The 13615-nt window shown below is 36.0% G+C and overlaps 1 protein-coding gene across 1 annotated transcript in view; it reads left to right on the forward strand.

Annotated features, from left to right (window-relative positions):
• Window positions 1-3321: 3321 nt before the first annotated feature.
• The window catches only part of LOC135197295 (myb-like protein Z), a 22289-nt gene continuing 11995 nt past the window's right edge, over window positions 3322-13615 (forward strand). Inside the window, exon 1 of the mRNA XM_064224430.1 lies at window positions 3322-3451. The gene's annotated coding sequence lies outside the window, so the exon portion shown is untranslated. The remainder of the gene's footprint in view (window positions 3452-13615) is intronic.

The raw sequence follows: 13615 nt of genomic DNA on the forward strand, positions 1-13615 counted from the left end.
ACAGCTACACACAGACTCTTACGTGGGAGGAAAGAAAGATAGAAGGGTACATTATAAAGCTATATGGTTCGTACACAGGGTCTTACGTGTTCTTTGTATCCCCTGATATGAAATGACGTACGTCTAGATCTGGTTGTCAGACGGTAGTGTCCATGAGCTAGATGTGACGTTAGAAAGCTTAAAAGCTCTAGACAAGCTTTACGGAGGAGCTTGAGTCTATGCTCTAGATGTGGAGACGGAAAGCTTAAAGCTTCGACAAGCTTAAACAGAGAAGCTTGAGTCTATTCTCTAGATGTGACGTTAGAAAGCTTAAAAGCCTAGACAAGCTTTACGGAGGAGCTTGAGTCTATGCTCTAGATGTGGAAACGGAAAGCTTAAAAGCTTCTACAAGCTTTACAGAGAAGCGTGAGTCTATGATTTAGATGTGGAGACGGAAAGCTTATATCTTTACGGAGAAGCTTAATTCTATGTTCTAGATGTGACGATAGAAAGCTTAAAAGCTTAGACAAGCTTTACGGAGAAGCGTGAGTCTATGATCTAGATGTGGAGACGGAAAGCTTATATCTTTACGGAGAAGCTTGATTCTATGCTCTAGATGTGACGATAGAAAGCTTAAAAGCTTAGACCAGCTTTACGGAGAAGCTTGAGTCTATGATCTAGATGTGACGATGGAAAACTTTAAAGCTCTAGACAAGCTTTACGGAGAAGCTTAAGTCTACGCTCTAGATGTGTCGATAGAAAGCTTCGACATATTCCTAGACTCATACTTTCTCTTCTCTACATTCGCCTTATAGACAGACACTATTCCCTTCTGTATCCTGTCTCTTTTACTTTCCCTTTCCTCTACTTCCCCCCGACTGGGGGATAAAAGAGGGGTGTGTTAGGGTTGTGGAAAGGTGTGTTTGGGGTTTGGGGGGGAGGGGATATTATTCATGCAGAAGAAGACGTAAAAGGCGGTGAAGAAAGCTCCCCAGAGTGTGGGGTCAGCGCATAAAACAAGATGTTCTTTCTGTCGTTTTTATTTATTTATTTTTATATTTGCTCCGAATAAGTAGTATATATAATTACAGCAAGTTTTACTTTTAGATCGATTGAATAATTACAGTGTATGGTACAACGCACACACACACACACACAGATGACTTATGGCAAGAAAAGATTGATTTTTCTAATTTGTTTAACTCTATCGGGTTTTGTTATTCTATTTGAATAATGATAATATAGTCTAGTTTTTATATTGAATGTTAATGGTTTTTATATATAACATAATATATATATATATATATACTATATATATATTTATATATATATATAGATAGATATATCTATATCTATATATATCTATATATATATATATATATATATATATTTAGATCATCTTAAGCTACTAATGTCGTAATATAATCACGATGACGTGATAAAAAATTCATATTATAAATATATATAAAACTCGTCCATTTGAGTGTTCAAAGGTTCTGTGACTCCTCTCTCTCTCTCTCTCTCTCTCTCTCTTTCTCTCTCTCTCTTTGGATACAAAGGAATAAAGACGGAGTGAGAGAAAGAGAATTTTGTTGTATCTGACTGAGATATCCACCAAGAGAGAGCAAACTTTTAGACCAAGTGTAAGTGACAGGGTAAAGGCGCCAGTAACTGAGGACACGTTTGGGAGAAGAAGAATCTTTAGAGAAAAAATAACTAAAATAAATAAACAAAAGACAAACGATAAAAAAATAAGGTAAATGGTGACACTTGGTTGTATATAGTACTAGGATGAAGAAGTGAGAGTAGTTATTTTATCCTTTTCTGTTGTTGTTATTGTTGTTTTTGGAGTTTCATTGCTCGCGAATATTTTCAGGGAATGTTGTAGATGTATTTAGGAAATGTTATATACAAATATCCTTAGGAAATGTTGTAAACATCCGTGCGATATGGTACTATGGTCCATCACCTGTGTTGTGAAGTAGTACCTACTATGTTCTTAGGTTAACATGAGTTTCTATACACACATACACACACACACATGGTTAGTCCATATAATTTTAGATTAGCTCTAAGATCAAGCAAGCTGCACCGAGATTAAGGTTTAAATGATATAGCATTATACTAAACGAGTCGTTTTAAGATAGGTGTATATAGGCCTAGGCCTCTTGGCCTAAGCTACCGAAATTCATTTGTTTTTGGCTATCGGTAATCTGAGGCATATCGCTTGATGAATGTAAAAATTAAATCAGGATTTTGTGAAGAATATAAGATAATACAACTATTTTTCTTACTTTGAATCGAATGATATGATTTTTTTTACGATTGGTTTACTCTTTCAGAAACCATATTTGATAAAATGTATTTGCCTAAACAGCTCTAACGCTGCATTTTTATGTATAAAATCGACGAATTGATTAAATAGACCGTATCCTATAGGCCTACCTATTGCTAGGCATTATTAACGACTGACAAAATACGAAAAATGTCCTTAAGCATAACGTAACGTGTCTGAAAGACGAGACTTATGACACAACGGTAGGCCTATAGGTCTACTCACTACTAAGCATTTTTGATGACGAGTAAGAGCTTTTTTTAAAACTTTATATTATGTGTATATGCAAGATTAATGATGACATAATTTCAAAATTAAAATTGATAATGTATTTACATGCTAAAATAATATATTTAATATATAAGACATGTTAACAGAGAAAGCGTGTTTAGACTAGAATAGAATTATCGGTCTTTAAACTCCTATATATATTCTTCTCATCTTTGAAAAAGCGACTCCATCTTCCCTCGAAGCATTCCTGCGTCCATTTCTACAAATAAAAGCAGCACAGCGTCATCATTATGATGATAATGAACGTAAGACACATTATAAAGCACATTATATTCCCTAGGTTCCAATATGGCGTCACACAGATGACATCATTTCCCGTTTGGTATAACTAAAGACTACTATCGCCTCCTTTCATATCAGTGATAACATGTATAAACAAAAGACGGTAAATATAAACGCAAACAAAAAGCGGAAACAGAAACGAAAAAGTAAAAAAAGTAAAGACCGCTACCGCGGGCTGGTTTCCGCCAATCTTTGACTGAATATTGACCGTCTTTTGCTCATGTTTTTTTATATTTATATTTATGTTTATGCCTTTCGTTCGTGTTTATGATATTTAACGTCTTTTATTTATGTTTTTACGTTCATCCCTAAGGATAGTATAATCCTTAATTCTATCAAACTGATAAAATCTTATATAGGCAATTACAGAAAAATATTAACATTGAAACACATAGATTATTCGTAAAAATAAATCGTTGGAAATGCGTGAATTGAATGAGTAATGCTCAGTTCGTCCTGGGATTTGTTACAACATATCTCAACAAACGGTGACGCTGTGCAGCTTGTAACTGTAGGAATGGACGCAGGAATTCTTTGTGAGAAGATGGAGTTGTTTTTACATAGGTGAGAAAAGTTTATGGAGGTTTAGAGACGCATAAACTGAATGGTTACCGAAGCGGAGAGATACGTTTTTCATAGTTACTGCTGACTCTTTATAGTCAGGCCTTAATTATATATATATATATATATATATATATTATATATATAATATATATTATATATATATATATATATATATATATATATATATATATATATATTATAGTTTTTTATAGTTACGTTATAATTAAATTGAAGAAAACTCAATCGTTGAGTGGGTAACTCGTGTGCGTGTTGTGTGTGTGTGTGTGTGTGTGTGTGTGTGTGTGAGAGAGAGAGAGAGAGAGAGAGAGAGAGAGAGAGTTCGGACGGTTGATAGATCTACGATCATTTCTAGGCCTATCAAGAGATATCATTGCGCTATAACGCTCTATAAAATGTCTAAATAAGCTTATTTATACATCAAGATAACCTTTTTAATGTCAGATTACAGCTATCTCGTTATCTCCTTCAGGAACACGAGAGGAGGAGGACGACGACGCTGAACACGGCGGCGTATTTGCATACGGACAAGAGCAGCAGGCAAAACCGCTTTAGTAATATTCGGTCTAAAGTGCTGTTGGTGTTTGATTAAAGAGAGAGAGAGAGAGAGAGAGAGAGAGAGAGAGAGAGATACATTCTTTTATTAAAGAATAGTAGTAGGTCGTGTTCTGAACCTGAAGAATAATACGAGGTCGTGGTCTAAACCTGAAGAATAGTACCAGGTCGTATCCTGAACCTAAAGAATAGTACTAGGTCGTTGGTTAAACCTGAAGAATAGTACCAGGTCGTGTTTTGGACTTGAAGAATCGTACCAGGTCGTGTTCTGAACATGAAGAAGAGTACCAGGTCGTGTTCTGAAACTGAAGAATAGTACTAGGTCGTGTTTCAGACCTGAAGAATAGTACCAGGTCGTGAAGTTTAAACCTTAACGTACGATAGCTTCAAATCTGAGAAAGAGAATTGTTGATTCTGGATTCTCCCTATCTCCTTTCTCTCCCTTTAACCCCCTCCTTCCCTCCCCATGCTCCTCCCTCACCCTTCTCTCTGCCTTTCTCCCCCTCCCCCTCATTTGAGACACTTCATTCGTGTTGACTCCCTCTCATTAAGACGAATACGACCAAAGTGGTTTCGTGTGTTGCTGTTTGTCCGTATGCAGATGAGTGCCATGTTGAACGTCTTCTCCCACCTAAGTGCCACAGAGAGAGAGAGAGAGAGAGAGAGAGAGAGAGAGACTCCTCTTACCATTTAAACCAACGCTGCTTCTTAATTCAAGCGTTGACTTCAGGTGGTGTCTCGTAGACGCCAAAAAAAGGAGAGAGAGAGAGAGAGAGAGAGAGAGAGAGAGAGAGAGAGAGAGAGAGAGAAGCACTTGTTACTTCAGTTTTGTTTTACGAATTTTATGAAACTTAACAAAACAATCGACACGAATTTTAAAGAGTTTTATTTTCGCGAACTTACCAAACAAATGCTCCTAAACCGCGAAATATAAAATCTGCCAAATCAGCGAAAGGGAATTGCGTTAATTTTTAAAGCATTTTAATTTCGCGAATCTATTGAACAAACGCCCCTAACCGTGATATATAGAGGCTGCAAATTAGCTGGGCTTTTAATAGATATAGGAATAAGCTCATGGTATTATTTTTATAATAATATTTACTTATGTCAACGAATTTGTCCTTAAATAAACTGGGTATGGTTGAATGTGTAAGGAATGTTATAGTATATATATATATATATATATATACATATATATATATATATATATAATTAATCAGAAGATATATCACTGACGAACTAGTGGGAATTTGTGCTTGAGGCCGAATGTTACAGTATAACAAAAGAAATGAGTTTGAATACGTTTACTTAGATATTTAAAATAAATAAGCTAAGCATCTCAGAAAAATGATCTGTACACCATTTTTCAGAATGCTTTGTACAATGCAGATCACTGTACAATACATTTCATTCTGGGAGAGGGAGAGAGAGAGAGGCAGTCAGTCATTATATCACAGAAGCAAAGTGATTAAGGATATGTCTCTCTCTCTCTTTGATCCTCTCCCTTCTTTTCCTTTTTTCTTCTTCTTCTTTTTCTTCTTTTCACTGTACAGTCCATTTCATTCTGAGAGAGAGAGAGAGAGAGAGAGAGAGAGAGAGAGAGAGAGAGAGAGAGACGCAGTCAGTCATTATATCACAGAAGCAAAGTGAATAAAGATATCTCTCTCTCTCTCTCCTCCTCCTCCTCCTCCTCTCGTTCTTCTTCTTCTTTTTCTCATTGTACAGTACAGAGAGACAGTCATTCATTATATCACAGAAGCAAAGTGAATAAGGGTATGTCTCTGTCTCTCCCTCCCTCTCTCTCTCTCTCCTCTTTCTCTTCTTCTTCTTCTTCTTCTTCTTCTTCTTCTTCTTCTTCTCCTCTCGCCACACGAGACAATAATTCACCTCCTGACCCCAGCACGACCTTTCCCCAATTAACTGGTCCTAAACAGGACACGCTTCAACCTAATCACCACTTCCCCAGGTTTGGCTGTCCTGGCCAGTTCCACTGAGAGAATTATAAGATTTTCTTCTACAAGGTTCGGTGGTTCCACTGAGGAGGATTCCTTCTTTTTCTCTTTCTTTCTCCTTTCCTCTCTCTCTCTTCTCCTCCACAACCACCACCACTAGCGACAACAGGAGTTTTTTTTTGTTTTTCTTTCTCGCCAACAAACAGAGAGACGGTTTGTTGGAGAGCGGATTCCAGAGGATTCCAGACGGGGTTCTGTGTTTGGGACCCGTGCTGGAAGAATGTCGTTTGTGTGTGCTTGTAACAGTAGTTTATTTTTTATTTGTCTATTTTTTTAAAGTTAGAGATAATTTTTTTGTCCTCTCTGCTGTCAGGAGGTTAACTCAATTACTGCCTCTTTTTCTTAATAGATATCCAATGTCTCTCGTCATTTACGTGATTCTGTGTTGGGCTCAGTTTTTAATATTCTTTTTACTTATCTATTTATTTATTAATTGATTTATTTTTTTTGTAAATTAGGCATGTGCTCTTTTTTTAATACTTTTCACTGTCATCAGGCTAATTCAAATACTGCCTCTTTTTCTTAATAGATATCCAATGTCTCTCGTCATTGACGCGATTCTGTATTGGGCTCAATTTAAAAAATTTTTTTTTATTTGTTTATTTATTTATTTATTTATTTTTGTAAATTAGGCATGTGCTTATTTGTCCTTATCTTTATCATGAGGCTAACTTAAATACTGCCTGTTTTTCTTAATAGGTATTCAATGTCTCTCGTCATTGACGCGATTATTATTATTATTATTATTATTATTATTATTATTATTATTATTATTATTATTATTATTATTCCCGATGAGGAGGAAAGTGAGAGGAGAGATCGATTGAGAGGAGGAGGAGGAGTAGAGGAGAGTGAGGAGGGGGAGGAGGAGGAGGAGGAGGAGGAGGAGGAGGAGGAGGAGACTTAAAGAAAGGAGATAAGAAAGAACGAAAGAATATATACTATTAAATCCTCCAGAGGAGGAAAGAGGACGAAAAATATCTGACTTTCAAACAGAGAGACCTTACCTTACAGACCTTACATCTTGTTCGGGTTGCCCCAGGTCCCTCAGTGTGAGGCACCTCTAATGTCTACCAGAGAGTTGCTAGTACATCTTCCGGTATATTTTGCATCTTCCAGTCTTGGATGGTCTGGGATGCAGTTTAGATATTTGTCGAGCTTATTCTTAAACACATCTACGCTCACTCCTGATATATTCCTCAGCATGAGCTGGCAACGCATTGAATAGACGCTGCATTATCGATGCCGGTGCGTAGTGATTAATGTCCTGTGTACTTTCCTTATTTTTCCTGGTATAGTTTTGGGCACTATTAATCTACCTTCTGCTTGCTCTTTCTGATATTTTTAGCTCCATGATGTTTTCGCTATTCCTTCTATCTGTTTCCATGCCTGAATTATCATGTAGCGTTCTCTTCTCCTTTCTAGACTATATAATTTTAATGATTGTAGTCTTTCCCAGTAGTCAAGGTCCTTAACTTCTTCTATTCTAGCTGTAAAGGACCTTTGTACACTCTCGATTTGTGCAATATCCTTTTGATAGTATGGGTACCATATCATATTGCAATATTCAAGTGGACTACGAACATATGTTTTATAAAGCATAATCATGTGTTCAGCTTTTCTTATTTTGAAGTGCCGTAACAACATTCCCATTTTTGCTTTACATTTTGCCAATAGAATTGTTATTTGATCATTGCATAACATGTTCCTATTCATCATCACACCAAGGTCTTTAACTGCTTCCTTATTTGTGATTGTCTCATTATTAGGTCCCCTATATGCATATAGCTTTCCTTCTCTGTCTCCATAATTTATTGATTCCAACAAATTTATCAGAGTTAAATACCATCCTATTTACCTCTGTCCAATCATATACTTTGTTAAGGTCTCTTTGTAGCGCGTTCCTATCTTGTGTCATCGGCGAAACTACTCACTACCGAGTCCTTAACATTACTGTCTATGTCTGTAATCATAATAACAAACAGTAATGCAGCTCTAACACCGTACCTTGTGGCACACCGGATATTACCTTAGCTTCATCCGATTTCTCATCGTTTGCAATAACTATCTGGTTTTTCTGTTGTGTCAAAAATTGTTTTAAACCCATCTTCCTACTTTATCCACGATATTCGGTGTTTTCTTTTCTAATTTTCTTCGCTAATATATATGGTCTACTTTGTCAAAAGCTTTTGCAAAGTCAAGATAAACCACATCTGTTTCATTTCCGCTTTTCATATTTTGTATATGTTCTCACGGTGGACTAACAGTTGGGTTTGTGTACGTTTTACTTTTTCCGGGTACGAAAACCAGTGTGGCCTATATTAAACAAATTATTTTTTATTAAATGTTTCATAATATTTTTCTTCATTACCCTTTCATACACTTTCATAATATGTGATGTTAGACTCAAAGGCCTATAATTACTTGCCTCTAGTCTTGATCCACTTTGAAAGTAGGGTAATATATGCTAATTTGAGCTCATCATAAATCTTGCCTGTATCTACACTTTGTCTTAATAATATTGCAAGTGGCTTTGCGATAGAATGAACTACTTTCTTTAACAAAATAGCAGGAACACCATCAGGACTGGCAGCAGCTCCATTTTTAAATTTCATTAATAGCCTGCACAATATCAGCTTCATTAATATCTATGTAGCTAAATATTCACTATTTTCGTCCCTCACTCTGTATCATTATCTTCATTATCAATTCTAAGGGTGAATTCTCTCTTATATCGTTTCTGCCAATATGTTGCAAATTTCCTTTTTTCTCATTCGTTAATCTCCCTTCAATTCTTAGAGGGCCTATTTTCTATCCTTCTTTTATCATCTTTTTTGTGTACGAGTATAATAGTTTGGGGTTTTTGCTTGATATTTACTTGGGTTTTTTCTTCCAAGTCCTGTTTTTCATTTTCTTTTGATTGTATAATCTTTTGTTCTGCCATTTTCTATCTTACCTTTTAGTTCCATCACTTTCCATGCTTTCTTTTCTTTTGGAAGACCTTTTTTTCCACTTTCTGATTTTCTGGAACAAGATCCTTCTGTCTCTTGGTATGCATGACTGATGTTTTACTTTTCTTCTTTGGTATATATTATCCACTATTTTCTCTAATATTTTATATATTATATCCATATTTACCTGTATATCATCACTTATGGAAAAATGTTATCCCCACAATCTTTGTTTAATTCTTCATCTATCTTTCTGACCATTTTATTTTATTTTTTAATGTGAAATTATATTTCCATATCCTTCCCACCCCCTTTTTCATCTCTTGATTATCTCTGTTTTCACTTGCTTTGGAATGGACTGTTAATTCTATGACATTATGGTCTGAAATACTCGTATTATAAACTATTAAGCTTTTTTTAACATAAAATTCACCTCGTTCACAAATACTAGGTCTAAAGTATTTTCCTTTCTTGTTGGCAGGTGATTTATTTGTTGAACTTTGTATTCTAATAGCATATCTAATAGCTTTTCGAATTGCCTCTTATCTTCTGCACTACTATTACTCTCTTTTTTATATATAATACAACCACAATCTCCTATTCGTTCTTTCCCAGTTTACGAAAGGAAAGTTGAAGTCTCCAGATAGGAGAATAGTCCAGTCCTTGTGATTTCTAATTATATCATCCAATTTTTTTTCTATTATTGTGTCAAACTCTTTAGTATTAGGGTCATCTATATATTACTAATTTTTCATTAATTTTTCAGATTCAAATTCTACCGCTATTAGTTCACATTCTGAGTTACTATATTTCTCATATATTTTTCCTTGTTTTTTGTCTTTCCCATATATTGCGGTTCCCCCTTGATTCCTATTTTTTCTATCTGATCTATAAGTTTGGAACCCTTTTATTTGATCATCATTCCCAGTCTCTTGGGAATACCAGGTTTTCACTTATATTCATTATATCTATTTTCTTTTCAATTTGGGTTAGTTCTTCTAAGTACTCTATTTTTCTTTTTGAGTTACTCGTAACTAAACCCTGCGCATTCATCACTATGATGGTTTGCGTGTTTTCTCCTTCAATTTAATATGGGTAATAATAAGGATTTCCCATGTCTCTTTCTGTTTTTCTGGTATGTTGTTTCTTTCTTCATTTCCAGAAATTCTGACATTAAAAAATCCAAATTTTCCATAATATTTGATCTTCCTTCAGCATAATTATTCATTTTGTATCTGGATCTGCAATTTTCTCCGTATCTGCAATATCCTCTTGCATCATAAATACAGTTCTTATCTCTTGAGTTGTATTTTGGAGCTGACGGTTGGAAATATTTTGGTGACACACCATATCTCGTTGATGGCTTGGTTTTTTCTTTCACCTGATATTCTTTGTTCCTCTCTTTATTTGTTTCTTTCTTATTTTGGATTTTATTATTTGATTGATTATTTATTTGATTTTGATTCATGGCTACAGGGTGCATATATTTACAGTTTTTGTCGAAAACTTACAATCCTTTCCTTCTTTTAGGTTTTTGCATATTTTTGGATGTAGATCTCTGCAATCATCCTCATAGCCGTCTAGGTATGCACATTTACCATATATTTCCTAGTTGTGACATACTTTAGGATGTTTGTATAACATCTTTCTCCGAATCTGCAATTGCCCTCTTTCAAAAGGTTGCAGACTTTGTCTTTCTTGTCTATTTTTTCCTCTTTCCCATCATTGTTCAAATCTGGGTAGAGCCTCTTCGGGATTTTCTTCGTATGTATGCTGCTTGATTGCCTCATATGTAGTATCAATGAGTATCTCTGCATCCATACTTTTATCTTGTTCTTTGTTTTCCTTATTTTTTTCTTGTCATTTCATTTTTGTTACTTCTCTTCCGTTTTCCTCTTCTTCTTCTTCTTCTTCCTCTTCTTCTTCTTCCTCTTCCCTCTTCTTCTTCATCCTCAACTATTTGTATATTCACCTTGATTTAATAACATTGTCTATCCATGTTAGACATGTTGAGCAAAATATTCTGGTAATCTTTTCTCATATCTTGCATTACCTCAACACATTGTGGATGGGTCGGAATGTTGTTGCAATGCAGCACATTTTCTGATTAAGTTTTGTGGATTAACTATGCTATACCACACCTTAAACAGTTTGCATGCTTTTGGCATTCTTTTTCCTATTGCATCAATTAGGATATTTACAATGTTCACCTTATTCCTTTTCTTTGTCGGAATATGTTGGTTTATGTATATTTTCTTTATGAGTCTCTTGACCACTTGGATTTTATTTGGAACTTCTTCAATTGTTTTCAAGATGTTTTCTGTTGATTTGTTCCAGTTTGAAGGATCATATCCTTCTAATATGTCTATGAATGCTTTTGTATCTTTTTGGTTAGGGCTGTTGTTGATCTCATAGATGAGAAATGCCAGCTCCCTTCCTGCTACCTCATCGTATTGCGAATCTGCTAAACACGCTAAATTTCGCCATTTCTTACCACAGTTGAAATTTACTGCCATCTTGATCCGATTTACAGTATTTCACTTGATAAACTAACTTAGTAGACGCTTTATCCTACTATTTTCACACTAGTCTTATCACCGACAGTTCACGAAACGCGTGATATCTGTTGATTAATCGGACTGTGCGCGGGAACGTCTCACCAAGCAAAATGGCTACTTTCGAGAGAGAGAGAGAGAGAGAGAGAGAGAGAGAGAGAGAGAGAGAACAGTTGGAAACAGATCTAAGGAATGCCATCTTTTCTTAATCGCCATAGAGAGAGAGAGAGAGAGAGAGGAGAGAGAGAAGAGAGAGAGAGAGAGAAACGATTGGAAACAGCAAAGGAAATCCTTTTGCTTTCGTAATCGCCAAGAAAGACAAAAGATACCTAGGGAGAGAGAGAGAGAGAGAGAGAGAGAGGGGGCAGGCCGATTGTGAGCCTAGGTTATAACATTTCCATGTAAATAGCTAGATTAGGTGTCCACGCCAAGGATGGCCTTTGTGGTGTGGCGACTTCTACCCCCCTTCCCCCCTCCCCCTCGCCACCCCCCCCCCCCCCCCCCCCGGCTACCAATCGCTTTCTTATAACGTTTTGTTGTCGTTAGGGATTTCTCCCTACTTGCTCCCTAAATCCCACGGCGGTCCCACTACCCAGAACATTTACTTTTGTCCCTGTTTTATTTTTTTTATCCCTGTCCTCCTCCCCAGACCCCGTCGCCTACCGGGAACCCGAAAAACTATCGATGAAAGCGATCATCGCGTCTTATTTCACGATTAACTAAAATATGAAACATTGAAACATGTTTCAGTGTAATTTTCGCGTTGCATTTCGTGTGAATTGATAAGATATATAGCGAATTGGAGCGGTTTTTTTTTCCTCCCCCAGAAAAAGGGGATAGTTCAGCCGGCCCCCGATCGAGAGTAATGGATACTCTTTGTTGTTCTCTGATCCTGCTCATTCGAGCGTGAAGGAGAAGAAGAAGAAGAAAAAGAAGACGAAGGAAGAAGAAGAAGAAGAAGAAGAAGAAGTAGAAGAGAAGAAGAAGAAGAAGAAAACACATCTTGTGGATAGGAGGTTCTTAAAGATAGTTTTTTCCGTGTTATTTTTCTAGGATTTAAAACTAAACTAGCTGACTGTCTGTGCTAGAATAAATCTAAGAAATATAACTACAATAATCACTAAATTCTACGTTTAATGATTTTTGTTGGCTGTAGTTTTATATAGCGATATTTCTGTAGATTTAAGAACTAAATTTACGAAATATGACTACATAATCCTACAGGCTACGTAAGTCACAAAATTCTGTGTTTAATGATTTTTATTGGCTGCAGTTTTATATAGTGATATTTCTGCAGATTTAACTAGACATTTGTGAACAAAAAGTAGATTCAAAAGGTGAAAAGTATACACCATTTCAACCATTGACACAGATAGACAAAAAAATATATTTCCCTTTATGAAATATATTTTTTTCTCTATCTGTGTCAATGGTTGAAATGGTGTTTATTTCCCTTTATGAAATATATTTTTTTTCTCTATCTGTGTCAATGGTTGAAATGGTGTTTATTTATCATCTTTTTTTTTAATCTAGTTTTTGTTCACAAATGTCTGGTAAAACTACAGAAATATCACTACATAAAACTACTGCCAATAAAAATCAGGGACTTGCAGACTAATACTGTAGAGAGTCTGAAAATCAAACTATACATTAATTAATATTGATAACACCACTTCAATCCACAAACCAGTTAACGAACGAAATCTCCCGTGACAGACGAGATCAACTTAGCGAAGAGGTCCTCGCTATAATTCATACCGGAGTATACCACCATCTTGACAGGCGCTCGATTGACTGATCCGAGTATATTCCTCCGGCGTCGCTTCATTGGTCGCTCTAGCGGCTGATAAATGGTCGTTCTTCGTTGTCGGAGCCCCTATTCCCGGCCGCCATTCCAGTCGGAATTCGAGGCTGTTTGGAATGCGTTTGGCAGGGCGGGGTGAGGGAAGGGGGGCCGGGATTAGGAGGGGGATGGAATTGGAGTGGGGCTATTGTGGGTATTCTGAAGAAGTAATTGAATTGATATATATATATATATATGTATACATATGTATATTTATATCTATATGCACG

The sequence above is a fragment of the Macrobrachium nipponense genome, chromosome 18 (assembly GCF_015104395.2).
Source record: "Macrobrachium nipponense isolate FS-2020 chromosome 18, ASM1510439v2, whole genome shotgun sequence".
NCBI lineage: Eukaryota > Metazoa > Arthropoda > Malacostraca > Decapoda > Palaemonidae > Macrobrachium > Macrobrachium nipponense.